The 6,000-nt window shown below is 36.0% G+C and overlaps 1 pseudogene; it reads right to left on the bottom strand.

The window, feature by feature from the left end:
- Nucleotides 1–665: 665 nt before the first annotated feature.
- LOC125369267 lies at nucleotides 666–4,779 on the bottom strand (annotated as a pseudogene).
- Nucleotides 4,780–6,000: the final 1,221 nt, after the last annotated feature.

The raw sequence follows: 6,000 nt of genomic DNA, 5'->3' as shown, positions 1-6,000 counted from the left end.
AAGCAAGAAATTAAAGACAAAATTCCTCACAATAAAACTCAAACAAAATTTCATATATCAAATTCAATCATGCCCCAAAAGAAAGAGAAAAGGACTTGTTTATATAGAGTACAAGTCCATGCACACACTACTAAAATAGACTCACACACATAGGATTACTTTTACTCTTAAATGGCCTTAGTAACCACTATCCACACTAATAGCCATTACTTGGTATTAATTACCCTATTAACTTATATATGGTGGCTCTTAATAACCACTACCCACATTGATAGCCATTACTTGGTATTAATTACCACATTAACTTGTATGGTGGCTACATGTAACCCTAATTTTTATTAACATAAAAACAAGTTAAATATTATTCCTTGGGCCTCCATGGATGCCTTATTGGATTGAAGTTCTTGGGCTTTCCAAATGTCCCTAATTAAACCCAATATGGCTTGTTGAAGCTTCTTGGATTTGGACCTTGTGATTGGGCCTTCTTGTACTATTAATGGATCTTGGATCTCTTTAAGCTTTGAACTTGGATTCACATCATTCCCCCTTTCTTCAAAAGGATTTGTCCACAAATCAGCTCCATCATCTTCATCACCTACATCAAACAAAGACAAGTCACTAACATTGAAAGTAGCACTAACATTGCCATACTCACTTGGAAGTTCTAGCTTGTAGGCATTGTTGTTGATGCGTTGAAGCACTCTAAAAGGACCATCTCCTCTTGGCATAAGCTTTGATTTCCTTTGGTTAGGAAATCTTTCCTTCCTCAAGTGCACCCACACTCAATCTCCAGGCTCAAAAATGACCTGCTTCCTCCCTTCATTGTGTTGATTTTCATATTGGAGTGTTTTCTTCTCAATGTTTGCATGCACCTTCTCATGCAAAGTCTTGATGAATTTAGCTTTTTGTTTCCCCTCTAAATTAGCTTTGTCCAATGGCAATGGTAGCAAATCTAATGGAGTCAATGGATTGAATCCATACATAACTTCAAAGGGCGAGCAATTTGTTGAACCATGCACACTCCTATTGTAAGCAAATTCCACATGTGGCAAACATTCTTCCCAATTCTTCAGATTTCTTTGGATGAGAGCCCTCAAAAGTGTTGCGAGTGTCCTATTGACCACCTCTGTTTGTCCATCCGTTTGCGGATGACAAGTTGTAGAGTACAAAAGCTTTGTCCCCATCTTTTCCCAAAGAGTCTTCCAAAAGTGACTTAGGAATTTGACATCCCTATCACTCACAATGGTCCTTGGCATTCCATGCAGCCTTACAATCTCCTTGAAGAATAGATTCGCAATATGGGTTGCATCATCTGTCTTGTGACATGGAATGAAATGTGCCATTTTGCTAAACCCACATCCACAACAACAAAAATAGAATCTCTCCTCCCTTGGACCTAGGTAATCCTAAAACAAAGTCCATAGAAATGTCTACCCAAGGTTCATTTGGTATGGGAAGAGGTGTATACAAACCATGAGGCATTGCTTTGGATTTGGCTTGTTTGCAAGTAATGCATTTCTCACAAATTCTCTTAACATCCCTTTTCATGTGTGGCCAAAAGAAATGGTTACCCAACATATCCAAAGTTTTCTTAATCCCAAAATGTCCCATTAAACCTCCACTATGTGCCTCTCTCACAAGTAACTCTCTCAAAGAACTTTGTGGCACACACAATTTGTTTTCCCGAAAAAGAAAACCATCAAACTTATAGAACTTATCAAAACCCCTTTTCTCACATACCCCATAAACATTAGCAAAATCAGGATCATTAGAATACAGATCTTTTATGTATTCAAATCCTAATAATTTTGCATCAAGTTTAGAGATCAAGGCATACCTTCTTGACAATGCATCGGCCACCACATTTTCTTTCCCTTGCTTGTACTTAATGATGTATGGAAAGGATTCAATGAATTCCACCCATTTTGCATGTCTCTTGTTGAGCTTTCCTTGTCCTTTGAGATACTTCAAGGACTCATGGTCAGTGTGAATTATGAATTCTTTGTAGCCAAGGTAATGCTGCCATGTCTTTAGAACCCTCACTAATGCATAGAACTCCTTGTCATATGTAGGGTAGTTTAGACTTGCTCGACTTAGCTTTTCGCTAAAGAATGCTATGGGCTTACCTTCTTGCATCAAAACTCCTCCAATACCTATGCCACTTGCATCACACTCAATCTCAAAAGGTTTAGTAAAATTTGGCAAAGATAACAAGGGTGCAGAACTTAATTTGTCTTTTAGCAAGTTAAAAGCCTCATCTTGTTGAATTCCCCACTTAAAACCAACATTCTTTTTTATGCATTCAGTTAAAGGTGCAGCTATGGTAGAAAAATTCTTAATGAACCTTCTATAAAAGCTAGCTAAACCATGAAAGCTTCTTACATCACTTACACTTGTGGGTGTTGGCCATTCTCTAATTACTTTTACCTTTTCTTAATCAACATGAATACCCTTGTCATTGACAATATATCCAAGAAAAGTAATTTCATTGGTACAAAGACAACATTTCTTTAAATTAGCATACAACTTCTCTTCTCTAAGCATATAAAAAACACAAGTCAAATGTTGTACATGCTCATCTAAATTTTTGCTATAAACCAAGATATCATCAAAATAGACAACAACAAATTTGCCTATGAATGCTCTTAAAACATGATTCATCAATCTCATGAAAGTGCTTGGTGCATTAGTTAAACCAAAAGGCATTACTAACCACTCATATAAACCATGTTAGTTTTAAAACTTGTTTTCCATTCATCACCTTCTCTCATTCTAATTTGATGATAACCAGATTTCAAATCAATTTTTGAAAACAAATATGAACCATGCAATTCATCCAACATGTCATCTAGCCTAGGAATGGGATGTCTATACTTCACCATGATTTTATTGATGGCACGACAATCAACACACATCCTCCAAGTTCCATCTTTCTTAGGCACTAACAAGACGGGTACGGCACATGGACTCATGCTTTCACGAACATAACCCTTCTCCATAAGCTCACTCACTTGCTTTTCGATTTCCTTGGTCTCCTCCGGATTACATCTATATGCTGGTCTATTTGGAATGCTTGCTCCGGGTATGAAATCAATTTGGTGCTCAATGCCTCTTTTAGGTGGCAAACCATTTGGAATTTCTTCCCGGAAATAAATCTTCATAAACTGCAAAGATCAACAACAACACTAGGCAAACAATTGGTTATTTCGTTAGAAATATGCAAAATCTCCTTGTACATAAGTACAAGCATGTGTTACCTCAAAGCATAGCTTCCTTCACATCACTCATTTTTGCATAAACACTCATTTTTCTTTCATTTGAACCTTCCTTGTTTTCTCTCACCTTGTGTTTCCCATTTTGGTCAAGAGAATTGGAATTTTTAGGTTCACTCATCTCACCTTTTCTTTACTCTCAAAGGTTTCCCTTCCCAAAGAGTTTCCCAAATGAAGAACCCATTTCTTCATATTGTTGCTTGATCGCATTTGGTCTTCAAAATCTGTTTTGGAGTTAATGGTCCAAGGTTAAACCTTTTCCATCCATAGTCAAAGTATACATATTTTTGAATCCATCATGACTAGCCCTTCTATCATATTGCCAAGGTCTCCCCAACAACATATGTCCGGCCAACATTGGCAACACATCACATAACACCTCATCCTTATATCTACCAATTTGAAACGAAACTAAAACTTGCTTATTTACCTTTACAACTCCACTTTCATTAAGCCATTGCAACTTGTATGGTCTTGGGTGCTTGGTAGTAGGCAACTTCAATTTCTCCACTAGCAAAGTGCTTGCTACATTGGTACAACTTCCACTATCCACAATCATGTTGCACAACTTGTTAGAAATCAAACAATGAGTATGAAACAAATTCTCCCTTTGTTCCCTATGGACATCATGTTTATTTTGCAAACTCAATGTTCTTTGAACAACAAGATTATCTCCCTTAGCACATTCAACATCACTACAATCTTCTAAAGAAGACATATCATCATCACTATCCCCCTCACTCTCCGACTCAATATCACCATTCCTTAGAATCATAGCTTTCTTATTTGGACATTCCCTAGCAATGTGCCCATGACCCAAACACTTAAAACATTTGATTCCCCTAGTTTGGGCTGGTTGATTCTCACCCTTTCCCTTATTACCCAAGTCAATTTTAGGTTTAGTTTCTTCCACTTTTGACTTAGTAAAAGGTTTATCATCCTTTTTCCCCCAAGAAGTTTTCCAAGAAGAAGAAGAACCCATATTTGGTTTAGAATCATACCTCTTTCTTTTCAATTGCCTTTCCACTTTCATGGCCAAATTCACCATATCTTCAATCTCCACATAATGTTGCAAATCAACAACATCAGCAATGTCTTTGTTTAGCCCTCTCAAGAACCTTGCCATGGTAGCTTCACGATCTTCTATCACATTTGCTCTAATCATAGCCTTCTCCATTTCTTTGTGATACTCCTCCACACTCATGGATCCTTGAATTAGAGTTTGTAATCTTTGATGAAGCTCTCTGTAGTAGTGGCTTGGAACAAACCTCTTTCTCATGATTTGCTTCATTTCTCTCCAAGACTCCACGGGTCTTTCTCCATATCTACGTCTTTCCTTGCAAAATTGATCCCACCAAACAATTGCATAATCACTAAACTCAACAGCGGCAAGTTTTACCTTTTTCTCCTCCGAATAATTATGACATTCGAATATGAGTTCCACTTTTCTCTCCCATTCAAGGTACACATCTGGATCATTTCTTCCTTGGAATGAAGGAATCTTCATTTTGATGCTTCCAAGGTTGCGATCAACATCATCATTTGGATGTCGTCTCCTAGCTTGTCTCCTAGGATTGATTCGTTGTCCCAACAAGGTGACTTGATCATCATCCAAATCATCCTCTCCTTCATAGTCCTCTTGGTCAATTGGTGGATGTCTCCTTTATCTAGGCTCTCCATGTAATTGGTTAAGGATGCCATCATGCTTCTCTAATTTTTCATTGACTCCCGCCATCATACTAAACATTCTTTTGAATTGTTGTTGCATAGCTTGAATCACATGATCATTTGTAGAAGAACTTATGTCTTTTGACATGATTGTAAAACCTAAAATTTTAATAAAAGAAAATAGAAAGAAATGATCTCACAACACTCCCTCACGTGTTTTCACTCAAAATTGATGTATACCACTTGTGTTTACACTCAATTTTGGCTTCTTTTTTTTTTCTAATGATCTCACACTCTTGCCTTTTACCCCTCAAATTTGCCTTTTGATTTCTTAGATGAACTAAGTTTTTCAATCAAACAAAATTTCAAGAATGTAGTAATCAATGAAAAAAAATAAGGTAGGCTAACAAGAAAATAATAAGGTAGGCTTAAAGAAATGAACAATTTGTAGCAAATAGGCTAATAGAAATGAAAAACAAAGATAGATCATCAAAGAACACAAAGAGACAGAATTATAAAGATAGATCTCAATGGAATATGAAGAAAAAAAAATTTATGTAATCTGAGATCTAACACAAAAATATCAAAGATAACAATTTTTTTCTTTTAGGACGCTTTTTTTTTTTTTTTTGATATATGCAAACAAAATCTTGAGATAAGAAGAATAAAGATAAAAATAATAATAATAACAAGAACAATAGATGGCAAAAGGTGCAAAATATAAGATGAACACAATATATTGAGAATTAAAATATAGTATTGGATACGCAAACCTCAATCTCGAGCCAATGCTCTGATACCACTTATGATGGGAATTGTAGGTTTCATCAATTAACTCCCCAATAGCAAAAATACTATGATAAGTTGAATTAGAAGAAAACTAGAAATTACCAATTTAATTCACAAATTCGGATCGTTCAAAGATTGAAGTAAGAAGATGGATGCTACTTAACCCCTTTACCAACAAGGATAAAGATACTAAGATAGACTTTGAATTTCCTCTTATGCCACAAACAAGAAAGTTTGATAAATAACAAGAAAACAAAGATTTAGATTTTGA

This window comes from Ricinus communis, chromosome 2, assembly GCF_019578655.1.
Source record: "Ricinus communis isolate WT05 ecotype wild-type chromosome 2, ASM1957865v1, whole genome shotgun sequence".
Taxonomy (NCBI): Eukaryota; Viridiplantae; Streptophyta; class Magnoliopsida; order Malpighiales; family Euphorbiaceae; genus Ricinus; species Ricinus communis.
The sequence above is the reverse complement of the archived record's forward strand: the minus strand, read 5'-3'. Positions and strand labels throughout refer to the sequence as shown.